The 17,716-nt window shown below is 44.8% G+C and overlaps 1 long non-coding RNA gene and 1 pseudogene across 1 annotated transcript; one reads left to right on the forward strand and one right to left on the reverse strand.

The window, feature by feature from the left end:
- Nucleotides 1-383: 383 nt before the first annotated feature.
- On the reverse strand, nt 384-16,445 carry LOC120598317 (uncharacterized). The gene is made up of 6 exons (XR_005651573.1): nt 15,707-16,445; nt 15,320-15,430; nt 14,505-14,603; nt 11,715-11,829; nt 2,422-2,851; nt 384-1,064 (listed from the first exon to the last, which is right to left on the reverse strand). It is a non-coding gene; the product is annotated as an uncharacterized LOC120598317 (long non-coding RNA).
- On the forward strand, nt 8,128-9,515 carry LOC120598314 (tubulin alpha-1 chain-like; annotated as a pseudogene).
- Nucleotides 16,446-17,716: the final 1,271 nt, after the last annotated feature.

A 17,716-nucleotide genomic window follows, 5' to 3' on the forward strand; every position in this document is an offset into this window, starting at 1 on the left:
ATCTTTGCAAGTTGATAGGAGAGTTGGAAGAACCAAACTGAGAAAAAAATCGAATTGCCTTATATTCTCTGGACACTCCCTCTTCACTTTCTCTTCCATCCTAGTTCTTATTTAAAACAATTTAACATTTGTATGAATGTTTATCAGCTCATTTCAGTCTCACAAAAATCTACAGTTTGGTATTATCACTATAATTCCATTTCCAGTGAGTAAATGGAAGCTCAGAAAGATTAAGTGACCTAACCCATCATGAGCCCTGGAAAGTATAAGTGCTGGACTCCAACCTGAGTCCTTGGACTCCAAGCCTTGTGGCTCCCATTCTGCCATCACCTGTCTGAATCCTGACGTAGCATCAGGAAGTTCCAGACCAGAATGGACTGGACGCACTTGGAGTAAATTCAGTTCTCCTTTTTCCTCCTGCTAAGCACAAATAAAAACCTTGGACATTTTATGTAAATCAACATAAGAAGACTATGAAATATAAGAAGACAGACTGACTAAGGCCTTGGAACCCAAGGGTCAACGTGACAGTGAGTTACCTAGGTTTTCTTTTTGCTTTATATCATGAACCAGGTACTAAAGAATTAACCTGGAAATGCCAATGGACACAGACAAAATAAAGTCCCAAGAAAGGCCTGCTTGCTTTCTCTAGTCAAAGAACTAAGAAAAACGGAATTCAGCAAGACAGAAATCTTTTAGACAACAATTGACCCACTCCAGCTAACTACCATGGGAAAAATCATGACCCTGCCCCCATCCCTATAAGCAAAGACCAAATGAGGACCATAGGCTTCAACTCTTGCCTATAATGAGGTACCCCTCTCCAGGGTATCAGAGAAGACAGAGTAGGAAGTCAGGACTTTCATGCCTGTCCATCCAGAGTTAATAAGGCATCCCTCCCCCTCCCTGCCAGAGTGTCAGAGAAGGCCACCTGAGAAGTCTGAAATCCTCACCCTAGGCTGACAAAGGAGGCTGAGTAGAGAACCTGGACCTTCACCTCTGCCTGGCATTAGTGAGGCAACAGCGCCCTTACTCACAGGTAGCATGATGTCAGAAGAATCCTGCTAAAATGAAAGACTTAAATAAGATTCAGAGTCTCATAACCCCAAAATGTTCAGCACTCAATCAAAGTCACACATCACACCAAAAACCAGGAAAATCTCAACTTAAACTTAAAAAGACAATCAGCAGATGCTAACACCAAGATGATGTAGGTATTGGGATTATTTGATTTTAAAGAATCATTGAAATGTTTCCACAAGCAGTTAGAAATACACTTGAAACAAATAAATAAATAGAAAATGTCAGTAAAGAAACTGAAGATATAAAGAAGAACCGAATGGATGTTTTAGAACTTAAAAATATAATTACCAAAATAATAAAAACTCAGTGAATGGGCTCAACAGCATGATGGAGGAGACAGAGGGAAAAAAAATCAGTGAATTTGAAAATAAAACAATATAAATGTCCCAAGTTAAATAACAGTAAATTAGGTAAATAAAATAGACTTTCCTTCTCTGTATTTTCTAAATTATGTTTAGAAAGTGTAACATCTAAATATAAATTTCAATGTATATAGAGGACATATTTAATAAAATTATATTAGAAATGAAGAGTAAAGGGACTTAAAGGGAGGTAAGTTTTCTACACTTTTCTCCAACTGGTTGAATGTGGACACCAGTAGGTCTTCATAGTGATAGAATTATTGTGTATCTCGATTTCAGTGGCAGTTATAAGAATCTGCATGTACAATAAAATGTCATAGAACTATAAGCACACATAAGTTCCAAAGTTCATTTACTGGTTTTTATTTTGTAATAAGATTAGCCATTGAGGAACACTTGGGTAAAAGGTACATGGAAACTCTCTGTATTATCTAACTTCTTATATATCTAAAATTATTTCAAATTAAAAGTAAAAAACAAAAGATTGAAGTAGCATCTTCACAGGCAATTAGATAACTCCCTTTTCAGACTGGAGGCCAGACATGAAGGAAATGCTCAGAGGGCAGCAGTTTCTGGACTGGAACCTTCAGCTCAGACGCTAGCCTCACCCTCAAGTGACATCACAAAGCCCTAGAAGCCCCACCCACCACTCAGCAGTTGTGTCAATTAAACTATTATCTTAGGGCTGTGTTTCCACTGGAAGGAGTTGTTCAACCTTGCTGAGCGAACTTCTCTGCCTGTTTAGTTATATGCAAAGGAAAGTGGCCCCATGTAAGCAACGCAATCAATAAATGTGTGGCTGCAGCGCCACACTCTTTCCTGGGATATAACAGAGAGCAAGCCCAATTCTCATCATGTTTCTTGGTTGTGTGGACAGTCTGCTCATACCACATATCTCAACTCTTCGAGAAACCTATGTATTCTCCACAACTTCCAGCCTTCTTATGGGGCAAAGGTACACTCACCAGTGCCATACCTGACCTTGCTTATCTAATAAAAGTTCTCTTCTTCTTTGCACTCCTAATGACTCTGATCACTCTGCTCATCCTGGTCTGGAAAGTAATCAAAGACAAAGGCAACCAGAACAGAGAGCCAGACCCAAGAAAGGAGGCAACACTGCTGGCATGAAAGTCTATGGTTCTTGGTGGAGACTCCGTTGAGGTGAAGACCTGGAGGCCCAAGAGGCCAGGCCATCTTGGAACTGTCTTCGACTCTAGAGCCTGGGCTTCAGCCACCAATTTCCCCAATGCCAGACACTCCCCCCAGGCCTCATTTCCCCGCCTCTACCACCTCCTCCATTATAATTCACACTCATCCTGCTGTTCTTTGGCTTGTCCAGGCTCCTGTGCTTGAATGTCTTTTCTCTGTGGACCTTCTAGACTGAAATTAGACATGGCTTCTGATTTCTGCATTAGCAAAGAAAAGGAACAAACACATGGAGAATTAAAAATTGATTATAAAGCCCAAACTTTCCTTTTTAAATTGGACATGTGTTGACACTGGGATATTGAAATTATTGGGAGCTCACAGAATCTCAAACTATAATGAAGCTATACTAGAAGCTCAGTTCCCAAAAATTCTTAAAGTGGAACAGCTCACCTTCCCTGAATTCTAGGTAAAAATCTCCCTTCTGTTCACTTAATTCTGGGTATTACCCCTCAAAAGAGTATTACCTCTCAAAAAAACAATTTAAAGCACCAACTTTGTGGATTGGCAAATTTTTAAAATATATTCTAAAATGATAGTTTTATTTTATTTTTTTAATCTTTTCTGAGTTTGTAACAAATTAGCTCCCTTTCCAAATGTAATCTAAATTAAACAGGCAGTAGTTTGAAAATCCATACTCTCATCCAATTAGGCTTGTGCTGCCCTAAGAAGCATTTGACCATTTGCCTGGAAAGAATTAGTGTTCTTCTAGGAGAAAAACCTTTATACCCATCCCCATTGTTAATTCTTCCTCCTAGAAGCATCCTATCAGGTTTTCCCTTGTCTGCCCCTCATGTGCACTTGACTGGAGTCTTAAGCCAAGAACTCCTCCCTCAAAACTTTTCCCATTGCTTAAAATCATGAGACTATATTCTGCCCTCTCTACAAATAAGCACCCCCTAAGCCCCCCGCCGGGATCTGGGCTGTGTACTCTACATCTCAACCCGTGAGTCTTTCATTCACTTCCACTTTAACCCACAGAAACTGAGAACTTGGTCGTTTGGTGCTGAGAAGAGGCTATTATTGCTACCAGATGTGAAGGGAGCCCACTTTCCCCTCACTCATGCCTGCCTCAAGTGCCCTGTGGTGATGGTGTTTGTTTTGTGGTTAACCAGCTTCAGCAGAGACAGACCACAGGTGGCTGGCAATTAATCTGAAAGCCTCAGGGCCAAAGAAGACATATCCCTCTCTCCTCTCCTTTATCTGGCTTCTGCCAGCTAGCATTTCCCTCCAGCTATTACTCCCCTTCTCAGTCCATTATGCCTGTTCCGGAAGTAGGCGGTGAGGTGGGATGGGGTGGAATGGGGAATGGTGGTGTGTTGACAGGAGTGAGTATGGTTTCTATGCATCTTTCTTGAGTTCTTTGAAAGACCTGTGCATGCCTCAGAGTTGGCCAAAAGATCCTCAGAACTCTTAACACTCTCCAGATCTCCAGATCTTTCTCTCCTATTCTGCAAATGCCTCTACTCGCTCAACATGTTTACTGAGCTCTTGCTATATAACAGGCTCTGTTCTGGGTCCTGGGGATACAAGAGAAAGGGGCCCCATTGTCTCTCTCCTGGAAGATATATAGCATAGTGAGAGATAAATGTTAATGAACATCACATAGTTAAATACAATAAACATGCTCTGAAAAAAGAATTTGGCCTAATGAGGGTATGTATCAAAGAACCTGACCTAGACTGAAGAAGGTTTACCCGAGGAAGTCATGCTTGGACTGAGAGCGGAGGAACAAGAGGAGTGGTGTTGAGGCAGTTTCCAAGGTGCTTCTCCATTAGGACACCTGTTTAACAGCTATGTGTGTGTATTATAAGACTCCTGGACCAGTGGTGGTTCAATGCTTCCCAAGGACTCTAAGTCACTCTCCTTCTATTTTCTTCCATCTTCCAGGATCTCTCCATTCCCCAGACTCCTCACACACCCCAAATCTCCATTTAATCCTTATTTGGAACTTACTGACAAACCAGCCAGGCTGCATTGTAAGATTATGGCCACCTGATGGTAGCAAAGGGTCAGAAAACCTGGTCCTTAAAATGGCTTCGAGGCAAAGGGATCCTCACTCCTTCACACTCTTTGAAAACTGGATAGTTCATTCACAAAGCTATGATCATGTTATCCAGAATAATAGGACTCTCTTATCCAGAAGATCTCCTGGGCTGGGAATTTCATAATTTTTAAAGCATGTACTATATATGAGCATCAATTATATGCTAGCTTTTAACATACAGTATCTCTATCCTGCATAAGTACCCTGTGAAAAGGACATTATTCTTCCTACAAATGAGAAATTGAGGCTCAGAGACTCAGAGAGGCTCGTTATCTACCCAAAGTCTCACAGCAGAGCCAGCTTATCTTTTCTCTCCCATACCGCCTCTGGCATTCATCATGGAATAAGACATTCCCTGCTTTGAGGCAGCTCTTCTTTCCCTATTAGAAGTCTCTTTACTCTAAATGCCACAAGCATGAGTTTGTGCTTTTCTCTTGTCTCTGGGGTGCTCTGAGTCTTCCTATGTTGTCTCCTTCTCTGGTTTCTCCCAGCACCTTTAAAGAGGTCTGTCTATAGTTCTTGTAGGGATCAAGCCAACAAATACCAACCACTATAATCCCTAGTGGATAATGGGGAGCAAAGAGAGAAGGCAGTGAAAAAGGATAAGATGCTGCTCCCTCTTTCAGGGAGCTTCTGGTAAAGGTGGCTGAGGGTTTCCCTTGGGCCAGTAACAATGTCAGGTGATTTCCAAAAAAAGGCCAAGAATGAGGTACTAATGGAATGCTCTAGGCATTCTGAAGCCTGAGGGGCCTCTCTGGGCTATATCAGTCAGGGAGGCTTCTTGAAGCAGGTAAAATGCTAGAGAAACAGACAGCCCAGGTTATAGGAATGGAAGGGAGCACATGATAACTATGACAAGGGACGCATGTAGAGAAACAACAGGAAATCAGGTTGAAATAAGAGTGGTCAAGGACCTTGGATGCCAGATTGCAATGTTTGATTTCAACCGAGAAGGAACAAGGGAAGGTTTTTTGACAGGGGAGTGGCAAGTGAAATAAACATTTTAAATTACTCTGGCATAGTCAATGTTTAGGACAAATGGGAATAAAGAGACTAGTCAAGAAGACTAGTCAAAATACCAGTTGAATATCAAAACTTTCCTAGGTTCTGGACTTTCCTGCTTCTGCGACTTTGCCTATTCTATTCCTTCCACCTGAAATGCCTTTTTATAAACCTTTCTCTGCTCAATAGCATTTCAAGAATGTATTGAGGAAGGAGGGAAAGTGAAATTCAAAGAGGTCCATCCTCAGAACTTTGTCATAAAGCAGGCAGTTGGAATGGTGATCTTTGCCCATTCCCATTCTCCTGGCCTAAGGGTGAATTTGTGTCAAGAACTGAGACAGGTGATGCCGCAAGTTAGGGGTGAAGTGGGACATTTCTTTTATAGGAAAAGTTCAGGACTCACAGAGCTGTCTTCTCAAGAGGATGTGAGAATGGGAGACCGTCACTGATCTTTCTCTGTTCTTTTAGATGCCCTGTTTCAGCCCGCTAAAGCTCAAACATCATGGGTTGCCTATGTGGGCAGCAGCCTGGGAATGAAAACTGTCCAAAGCTGCCACCATCCAGATTCATGAAGTATCAGAGCCAGGTGTCCTTAGGCCATGCAGAATTCCCCTCTCATTTTGCAGAGGCCCCTTCTGCCCAGAGAGGGTGAGGGAGGCAGTGAATGTGGCTAGAGAACTGTGAGGTCAGACAAACCTGGCCGGGAGTCCCAGTTTCACCACTTCACACTGCCTGTGCATCCACAGGCAAATTATTTAAGCCAATGCTTCTTGAAATATGGCCTTGGTATCTCTGGGAGTCCCCCAAGACATTTTCAGGTGACCCACGATGTCGAAACTATTTTCATAAAAAACATTAAGATATTATTTTCCTTTTTCACTCTCATTCTGTCATGAGTGTACAGTAGAGTTTTTGAGAGGCCATGTCTTTTAATGATTTAAAGCAATGATAGAGATTTGAAAAATATAAAACCGCCATTTTTCTCTCTAAGTTTCTTATATATATCAACACATGATACATTCATTATTGTTATTTTTATATGAATTAATAAGTATTTTTTAAGTTTAATGTTGATTTCTAATGTGGTAAGTATGGGTAAATATAACCCACATAAACAAAAGTTCCTTGGTGTCCTCTATAATTTTTAAGAGTGTAAACGGATAATAAAATGAAAGTTTTAGAACCACTGATTTAAATTGTCTATGCCTCCACTTCATCTGCAAAATGGGCATAATACTTAGCTCACAGGATATTTTGAGGCTTATAAAAGTTGCCTCACATAAAATGTAAAATACCTGCTCAAGGTTTCACAGAAAGTCAGTAACTGAGTTAAGATCAGGTATCCTGTTTCTTGAACCGGCACTCTCCAACATCATCTCAGCTTTTCTTAGCTTTGTCTGGGGCCTGGGAGATCCAAGTGTCTGAGGTCTGGGGAATGAAGCACTGTGGAATATAAAGATGCTTCGCTTCTGAAAACCAACGTTTGATGCACAACGCCCCCATCTGTGCCTGGGGCAGATCCCTAAAACAAGGTCACTGTACACCGAGTGACAATCCTACTAGATTGCCATGTGTCACTTATAAGATGCCTGTTGATAACAAGTGAGAGCCCAGAAATGTTTGTGCATCTGTAGTTCATTTCTCTGACCACAACAGGGCACCACACAAGTATAAAGCAGAGAGCATTCAGGACAAAATAAATAAATAAATAATAATAATAATAATAACAATAATAATAATAATAATGAGGAGGAGGAGGAGGAGGAGGAAAAGGAAGGAAGGAAGCAGCAGCAGCAGGAAGTGGCTGCTGCTGCTTCTGCCTTTGGCATCTCCAGAACAGAAAAAGTCATTTCAGATAGTGTCTCCCTAAAGCCTATTTTAGGAGCTGTGACATTTACCAACCATAAGTAAGGGCAGCCAACTGGGCACAGGGATGAAAATCCAAGAATAAGGGAAACACTCTTGAAGAGTGTTTCCTTCAAGTAAGGATTTCAATACCTCCCCAGCCCTTTTCATCCTGCTGCTTCCACCCCTCAATGAGTCTGTCTTAATTCTCATACAAGTAAATACTGAAAAAGAGTCAGAAGATGGACTCCTGGACACACGAGACCACTAATTCTCTGTATAAGTGAGCCTCGGTTTCCTCATCTATAAAAAGAGAAAAATACCCATCTCATAGGGTTGTGAGGATCTAAAGAAAGATATATAAAGGACATTTGTGAAGTCTATGGTGCCATAAGCTCTTAAGAATTTAATATCTTAGACTTCTCTCCTAGACTCCTTGGTAGTCTGTCAGTGGGAGGTCCTGTCGCCGTCCTCTCGCCTCTTCTAACCCTGCGGAGTCCTACAAATCTCAGTCATGAGTCAGTGCATCGCTTCCATGTTGGCCATGGTGGTGTCCAGATCAGGAGTGCCTGCTGAGAACTATACTGCCTGGAACATGGTATCCAGCCTGATGGCCAGATGCCAAATGACAAGACCATTGGAGGAGGAGTTGACTCCTTCAACACTTTCTTCAGTGGGACAGGTGCTGGCAAACACATGCCCAAGGCAGTGTTTGTAGACCTGGAACCCACAGTCATTGATGGAGTTTGCACTGGCAACTACTGCTAGCTCTTCCGCCCTGAGCAGCTCCTCACAGGCAAGGAAGATGCTGCCAACAACTACTCCTGCAGACACCACACCATCAGCAAAGAGATCAATGGCCTTGTCTTGGACCAATTTCAGAAGCTGGTCAACCAGTACACAGGTCTTCAGGGCTTCTTGGTTTTGCACAGCTTTGGTGGGGGAACTGATTCTCAGTTCACCTCCCTGCTGGTGGAACATCTCTCTGTCTATTATGGTAAGAAGTCCAAGCTGGAGTTCTCCATTTACTCAGCCCCCTAGGTTTCCGCAGCTGTAGTTGAGCCCTACAACTCCATCCTCACCACCCACACCACTCTGGAGCACTCTGATTGTGCCCTCCTGGTTGACAACGAGGCCATCTATGACATTTGTCGTAGAAATCTCGACATTAAGCGCCTGACCTACACTAATCTTAACCGTGTTATTAGCTAGATAGTGTCCTCCATCACCACTTCACTCATATCTGATGGAGCCCTGAATGTTGATCTGACAAAATTCCAGACCAATCTGGGTCCACTTCCTTCTGGCCACATGTGCCCCTGTCACCTCTGCTGAAAAAGCCTACCATGAACAGCTTAGTGCAGCAGAGATCACCAATGCGTGCTTTGAGCCAGTCAACTAGATGGTGACATGTGACCATCACCACAGTAAATACAGGGCTTGCTGCCTGTTGTACTGTGGCGATGTGGTTTCCAAAGATGTCAATGCTGCCATTGCCACCATCAAGACCAAGTGTACCATCCAGTTTGTGGACTGGTGCTCCACTGGCTTCAAAGTTGGCATCGATTACCAACTTCCCACTGTGGTACCTGGTCAAGACCTGGCTAAAGCACAGCGAGCTGTGTGCATGCTGAGCAACGCCACAGCTGTTGCTGAGGCCTGGCTCACCTGGACCACAAGTTTGACCTGACGTATGCCAAACGTGCCTTTGTTCATTGGTATGTGGATGAGAGCATGGAGGAAGGAGAGTTTTCCGAGGCCTATGAGTATGCTGCTGCCCTTGAAAAGGGCTATGAGAAAGTTGGAGCAGATACTGGTGAGGGAGAAGATGAAGATGAAGAGTTTAACCTGTCTGCTGCAATGTTATACTCCAGTGTCTTCAAACTGTCTTATTTCTGTTGTTCTGTGAATTTGTCCATTGTGTCCCTAACTTGTGAATAAAAGTAATGTTTCCATTTTTTAAAAAAAGGATTTAATATCACAGCCAGTGTATGTGTATATATAGTCCTCATTAATCTCATTAATGTATGCAGAAAAATATATATGCCTGGTTCAGGTCAGAAAAGAGCAGTAATTGAGCAAGATCAAGCTCCTTGGAGTGTGTAGGTCTCCTGATTTAATTAAAGCTGAGTCCAAATAAGATGGTTCTAGAAGACAACCATACAAATGTGACTTGGGAAAAACTATATTTTTCTGTTAATTATAATTAACACCTATATAATATTTTAGAGCTCACACGACAGTTTTGCCCACATTAACCCATGACTCCTGAGAACAGAGAAGACTTCCCGTTCTTTAGTCTTCTTTCACAATTCAGAAAATGGGCTCATAAAAGTGAAGAAACTTGCTCAAGGTCTCAAAGCAAGTAGGGGAAACAGCCAGGTCCTCTGAGTCTAAGGCTTGCATTCTTTCCACTGTGTGACCCCAGAACAGTGGGGCAGCAAAGAAGTCCTCTCCACATCAATTCCCATGGACAATATGTGGGCAGCTCCATTGCCAAAGGCTTTACATGGCCTAGTTTATCCATCCTGCTAAAGGAGAGCTAAGAGGGCTTCTGAGCCTCACTTTCTCACCCCCAGTAAATGTCAGTAGCTTTTTCCTGTTCTACATCGATGGTGAACCAGCCTTCCTCTTCAGCTCTCGTCTGAGTAGGGTTCTCTCCTGCCATCCAGCCAAATCCTCCCAAGTAGCTTCTTCACAGCTATGAAACAGTAAGCCACACTGAGCCACTGGGGGGCAGGAGTGTAATGTACTGTGAGGGTTGGGGGAGCGGAGCTCAACAGAGGGAGGCTGTGTTCACCTCATCAGCAGAAGGTAGATGAAAAAGGGGACACAATGAGATGGAGACCACCTAAGATCAGAGTCAGGGACCCTGAAGAGTTCGAGCTAACTTCTGCTGCTTACTCCTTAGGGCTTTCAGATAGGTCACTTGACTGCCCAGGGTCTTGGTTACCTCATTCATAAAAATACCTCATATATGTATTCCAGAAAGCCCTCCTGTGCAGATTCAAGCAAAAATAAGGCCCATGTACTGTCAAACCCACTCTGTCTGAAGGAAGGTTTTATTCCATACCCCCAATTGCCTACCTTTAAAATGTACTTAATTCACAGTAACGTATATTTTAGCCAACTGCTTCTACTCTTAACCTGGGATCCATGGACAGATTTTGGGGTATTTGAGAACTTATATATGGAGGAGTAGATACATTTTCACTGACTTCTAAGTGAATTAGTATTTCTCTACTATATCTCGATAGTATTGGCAATACCTGTGCTTCTGTCACCAATAGAAAACAAGATGCTTTCATATTCTAACAGTTGCTGCTGATCTCTTGAAATATAGTTTACACTTATCACAACTTGGAAATTATGGTAGTTATTACATTTGCCATTAGATCTGGTTATTAAATGCATTGTTAGAGAAGGTGGTAGAATACTATGTCACAAATTTATTTTTTAAATTCTTTCAATAACTATTTCAGTAAAACTGGCAGCTTTTGTAATTCTACATATTTCAGTTTATGCATTTGGAACATTGTGACAAAACTTCCACGGGCTTTACCGGACTGCCAAAGGAATCCTGGGCACAGAAAGGACCAGGATCCCTGATCCAAAATGCTCCTCTGAGGCCTTCAACCAGGCTGCCGGCATTAGTCCCCCATGTGCAGAGGGACACTGAAGAGAGGGCTGAAGGATGAGGCACCTCATTTCTTGAGCCTCTACAAGTACCAAGACCTGCTATCTTGCTCAGTTTTCACAGGATTCAGAGAAGATGACTATATTGTGCATATTTTAAAGAGGAAGAAACAAAAGCTCACACAGTAAGTGAGCAAAAGTCCCCCCAGTGTCCCTAGGCCTCACATTTCTTCCCTGGAGCCCCACACTGAAATAGTAAAGAGCTGGGCCTCAACCAGCTGTGTGACATGGGAGAGGTCACTTGACTTCTCTGTTCTCAAGTCCTCATCCCCACAGTGATTCCACAGGGTTTCATTGTGGAAATCAATGAAAAAACACCTGTGAAAAGGTTAGCATGGTGCCCGGACCCATTGGCTATATCTTAAAAAGTGGCTGCTATCACTGTTACAGAGAAAGGACTCAGAACATTGCATTTGTAGTTGCATTACAGTCCATTTTAGAAATTATAGGCAACTCTAAGGCCTCTCTCCTACCTCCAACTCCTTTAATCAGAAATGGTCAAGAATTTTGTTTTCTTTCTTTCTCAGCATCCATGACTTCTTGAAGGCCAGATGGACCCCTTCCCTCCTCCCCAGGAAGGAACTAGGGCTGAAAAGACGAAAACACGAGTCAAGGCCAGGAAGAGAGGAGGATGGGTGGCCAGCTATGCAGGTATCACCGTCCCGGTCTCGCCTGGCGAGAGCGGAGCCCGCCAGGGAGCAGAAGGCAAGAGCGTGCCATCCATGTCTCTGCGCATGTGTGTAATTTATTTTCTTGCATGGCTAAGGGGAGGTGGCTGGGGTTTCACAAGCTTTACCTGACAGATAATTACACGAAGACAAATTGTGCCATGCTTTACCCTTCTTGCCTTACAGCAACCTCCAGATTCCGTGTGTGGTACAGGGAAGTAGGACAGCAGCGTGGAAGGCCGTGGGGTGCGGAACATTGAGGGGGAGGGGGCCTGGGCCCAGCTGACGCATTGCTCATCTACACGCTGGGTGGACAATGGAGCAGGAAGAGCTGGGCAGGCTCTGGCTGAAGCACACTTTTCTTGGCTGAGCAATGACTCTTCTAAAGGATGACAGATTTGAAGGAATCAATGCCCCACCCTCCTTGTGCCTGGTTCAAACCTGGTTGCTCCGTGGGAGGCCAGAAGCCAGACCCTCCAGGGGCTGCGCTGCCCAGACACAGGGTTGTCTGCTACGCTCCCTGGAGGAGAAGCCTCCCAGTGCCCCCAGGGGCCCCAACTAGCGCCTCTGGTTCCCTACTGATCTGGAAGCTGATGAGAATTCAAGTTTTCACGGGGCTTCTTCCTCCTCATCTCTCAGATTCCTGACCTCCTCCCCTCCAATTCCCACTATCTTCTTTTTCTTTCCCTTTCCTATTAAAACTTCTATTGCATGATAGAATATTTTTAATGTTCCCAGGAGAAAAATGTGGAAAACTATATATAGCATACAAATCTTCAACACTTTTTTTTTTTCAATTAAAATGGTAGCGATTTTCACTGTAATCTTGAATTTATAATTATTTTATATTGACCAGCATGGAGGCTAATAAAAATAAATCGAATCTATAAACATTAAGCTTATTTTTTAAGAAAAAAACAGACTGCTTGAGCCCAGAGATGCTAAGACGTTAGAATTAATTCCTCCCAAAGTTGAAGGAGAGCCGCCACTTCCTCATCAATAAAATGGGTGGAAAACATTATCTTCCTCAGAGGGTTATTGCTTGATGTGAAGTACACTGCTTCATTCAGTTATTTATTCGTGGAACATCTATTGAGAACCAGTGGGACACCTGACACTGGGCCTGACATAGTTCAGTCTATATCATCAAAGAGAAGAGCAGAATGTGTAAGGGTCCTCAGGGCAGGCCCACCAAGGCAGGAGTGATGGACGTCCTCCACTGAGGGGTGAGGGAGAGCTGCAGTGAGGGGGCTCTGTGGTCAGCAGTTCTCTCTTGGGTGGTGTTCTTTGGCACAGAGCTTGACTCCTTGGTTCCTCAAAACAGATTGCTACCCGCCACACTGCCTCTCACTATATCTATATAGTATAGCTCAGGCTCTTGCTTATCTTCCTTCTGGCCTCCTCTGAATCCCCAGTAAGATTAGCAACTCCCCACTCCATCTCGGTTCCCAGTGCTCCATATACTGACCTTTATCTCATACTGAAATTTCCTGTAATAGTATCTGCTCTTCTACCTTAAGTGCCAGCACAATCACTTCCTTCCCCAGCCACAGGCCCCGCAGTGGCACAGAGCAGGCACAGAGCCATACTGAGCTGAACAGGTCTCTTCTTCCTGGATCAGTCTTCGTCTGGCTCTGTCTTGCGCCTGCTTTCCCTCCCTCCTCCATCCACCTCCTCCGTGTGACTTCTGCTCACCCTCCTCTCTCCTTCTCTATGGGGCCTCCTCCCTTCTCCTTTGTTCTCTTTCATAAGATCTATAACAGAAAAGGTTTCTCCTCCTTGACAGACCCATTCATTCTCCTCCCACCACACTGTCAGGGCAGCTCTGTTTGTATCTCTCATCTTCCTGTGGTTCTCTGCCTTCTTCTGGCTTCTCTTCTTTCCCCTGGGCTATGGCTAAGCTCTGGCAGGTGCAACCCTCTTCCTGCACAGACCCCCACCCATACTTTCCCATCCAGGCATATCCCATTCCACACACACATCCCTATCCCCTACACAAATTGCACTGTACACTCACGTATTCCTACATAAACACGCATACCCCAGGATTCTTCTTGCCTTTCAGTGAGGAGCCACTTTTCTTTTCCTGAGAAGGAGTAGGGGATGCCTTGAGCATAAACTCACAAGTTCTTTGGAGGAGATGCCCCTGCACTATGGAAAAGTCCAACAAATCTCAGGGAACAAGGTCCTCAGTTGATAGTAGACTTGGAAGATTTCAGCAAGGAAGGTCCAGGTCCCCCACAACATAGCTCCTCCTCACATTCCACGCCACCTGTCTGCAGCTTCTGGACCACTGGTCAAGTCCTGGCCTGGGCACCTCTTGCTTTCTTCCTCCCAGGCTGCTTGGCTTCCCTCCTAGTTCCTTGCTCCCTGAAAGCCTTTCAATGTCCTCCACACTGAGGACATCACTCCTGAGGTGCCCTGCAACTCTAGACTTCAATATCCACCCCCTTTGCTCTCTAATCATCCTAGTCCCCACAAGCTTTTCTTGTGGCTACACACTCGGCCCGGCCCAGCCCCTCTTCCCCTGCTTCTTTCAGATACACAGCTGTCCCACATCACTCCTTGTCCCAGCCTACCCAGCCACTCTCTTACATTCGTTCAGATTACTCCGGAGCTCCCCTTGTACAGGGAGAATTTCTGAATCCATGAGCACGCTCCTCTGCTTGAAAAATTCTTGAATAGTCTCTAACCCTAGCATAGAGAAGACACGAGTAGTTTTTAGGACCTCGAGTTCATCCAATGCAACCTCCTAATTTTACATATATGAGAGAACTGAGACTGGAGAGGTGTGGTAAGTTATCAAGAGCACAGACCCCCACCCATACATTCATCTGAACGTGAACAGCATGCATTTACTCTTTGTTCAGTGCTCATGCAGATGTTTGCATAGACACAAGTTCCACTGCCTGACACATGATGGCAAGGGTGAGGGTGAGGGTGGGAGCAACTCTGCATGGGGATCCCTGGAGCAGACAGCTTTGTGGAGGAAGAACAAACTTTCCTCTACATTTGAGAATCTTCTGGCTGGTCTAATAATCAAACAGACATAAGATAGATTACCAAGAGAAAATGACCAGATTTAATACATGCATGTGTATGGGAACCCCACATGCAGGAGAGGTTCAGAGCTATAACGGGTGATTGAGGTGTGTTAAGACATCCTCAGCTAGGGATGAGATAATGCACCTTGGGGTCTTCAAAGGGTCATTGCAAGATAATAAGAACAGATGTTTAGTAAATAGGAGTTTGCCCTGCTCTACAGATAGGTCAAAAGAATTTACCTCTGATAATAGCTTATTATGGACGAGGCCCCTAATTCAAGTTCTTCTAGGTAGTTCAGGGGAGGGACAGAAATTTCTCTTAAGCCTAAGACTAAAGTTGCTTTTAGCTCAAAGTAATCTACATACCACTGAGGTGGCTCATTCTGAACTCCCATAGGTTCCAGCTTCTTCCTTAGTCATCTGGAGGGACCTTACAGCTAAAGAGATGGTCAGCTGGTGGATTCAGTGATTCTTCACCTGGAAATCACCCAAGGAGATGCTAGTCTGGCAGTCTGCATATCTCTCTCTCTCTCTCTCTCTCTCTCTCTCTTTCTCTCTCTCTCTCTCTCTCTCTCTCTCTCTCCCCCCTCTCCCCTCTCCCTCCCTCTCCCTCTCCTCTCACCCTCTCTCTCTCCTTCTCCCTCTCCCCTCTCCCTCCCCTCTCCCTCTCCCTCTCCCTCTCTCTCTTTCTCTCTCTCTCTCTTTCACACACACACACACACACACACACACACCACACACACACACACACACCTGGGAGCCTTTGGGTTTCAGGAGGGAATCCCTCTCGTCAAGGAGTAGGCAATGGGAAGACCCAGGGAGAGATAGATGCTCATTCTTGGAATGGGTCTGAAATTTTCATCACCTGGAGATGATGGGAGAGTTGCTGGGGGTGTCTTCCTGTGGGCACAGGGATAAAGGTCAGGAACTGAAAATGAAGGGGCAGGAGGAAAAATGAGAGACAGGTGACCTAGAAAGGAAAGGGACTGAGCCAAGTGTCTCCATGAGGGTGGATTCCATGCTGGCAGAGGTAACTTTTAATCTGCCATGTCCCTCCTGCCTCCTTCCCCGGGGTCGGAGAGGATGGGAAACACTAAGACTAAAAGAACATGAAGCAGAAAGACTGGGAGAATGGGAAAAGCAAATAAAAACGCTTAAGAAGCAAAGACGGCAGCAGAAAAAACGAGTAGAGAAACCGAAGAGTCGGCCTCCACCAGACGTCCCCTTGGACTCCGGGCAGTCGCATTGCCTACCCTCCAGACCCTGCGAACGTTCTGTGCTCTCGCCCCAGCCCGCCAAACTCTCACCGAAGCCATTACAGAGAACAAACTATCTTCTTGTCTCCGAGATGGGTCCCCAGGGCGGAAGGCAAATTGCCTGCCTCGTGCATAATAAACTAGGTAGGCATGGAGAGCAGCGAGGAGGAGCCAGGGTAGTCCCAGGCAGAGGCAGCTAGGCGGCCACCAGTCCACAGTGCCAGCTGCCCGCTCCACTCCCCACCCCCACCCCACCACCCCCACTGCTCCAGGAGCCTCTGCCCAGGGTGTGCGGGGCAGGTCCAGGGGAATCTTGACAACCCTTTAAACAGCAGGTTGTCTCCCTATGCCCATCCCTGCACCCAGTCCATGGACAAGTTTGTGACTGTTGGCTTATGGCTTATCCTAGGAAAACCAACCCAAGCGCTCGGTGCCTTGGCCGGGTCAGCTGCCTCTACTTGGATTGCCTTTCTTACCAGTGAAAAGCAGGCCCTTCCTCATTCTTCTGGTCCCTGCTCACTGGTTACAGTCTCCCCACTGTAAATCCCCAACAGTTACAAGTAACAGCTTTCTCCTGCTCTGGCAGCAACACTGTGTTCAGTGTTCTAGTATTTAGGGATTACATCACGATACATTTATTTGAGTATAGATGTTGGATTACACATTCCTGAAGGACAGAAATCATAATTTACTTCCTCGAACCCGAGACTTTGCACGGTGCCCAGTATTGACCGAAGGAATGCGTTTAAAAGATGAAACCAGCAGTCGGGACCACCAATCCATCTCAGGTTCCTCCCCTATACTCTCTACTGGCTTTCCGCACTCCTGTTCTTTCCTACCTGAGATTCTCCATAGGGGCCAGGGGCTATAGATAGGTGCTATATATTAGGTGAAAACTCTTCAGGGGAGATCAACCATCCTCAGGAACTATGTAGGAAGAGAACATTGGGGAGGGGGGGTGCGGGGAGGGGGAAGGGATCTATGTTGAACCCAGTCCTTTCCTACAGAGTCTACATTTCATGAGGAAGCCATGAAAAAATGAACAATGACAAAACAGTATAACCAATGCATAGAAAAAAGAAGGAGCCAAGGCTTTTCCTGAGATAAGCCAACAGTCACAAATTTGTTTGTGACTCTGGGTGCAGGAATGGGGGCAAATGGAAAGAGCACCTAGGAGGAGCCAGTAATCCAGACAGAGGCAGGAGGCGAGAAAATCTCCAGGGAGGAGGCAAAGCCTGGTGTAGGTGATAAGGAACCAGCTAGGAAAGGATAAAGGGGGATGGACAAGAGTTTCAAGGAGAAAACAACCCATTCCAAGGAGGCAAGAAATGGCATGGCCCACATCTGAAGAGGCTGGAGAAAGGGGTTGGTTTATGGAGGCCCTCAACCAACTTGTTAATAGGCCTAATTTTGTCCTGACCTTGACAAGGAGCCATGAAGTGATTTCAGGGATGAGAGTATCACATCAGATTTGCATTTTAGAAGAATTATTTCAGCAACAAAGTCA

This window comes from Pteropus medius, unplaced genomic scaffold (assembly GCF_902729225.1).
Source record: "Pteropus medius unplaced genomic scaffold, Ma_sr-lr_union100, whole genome shotgun sequence".
NCBI classification, from domain to species: domain Eukaryota; kingdom Metazoa; phylum Chordata; class Mammalia; order Chiroptera; family Pteropodidae; genus Pteropus; species Pteropus medius.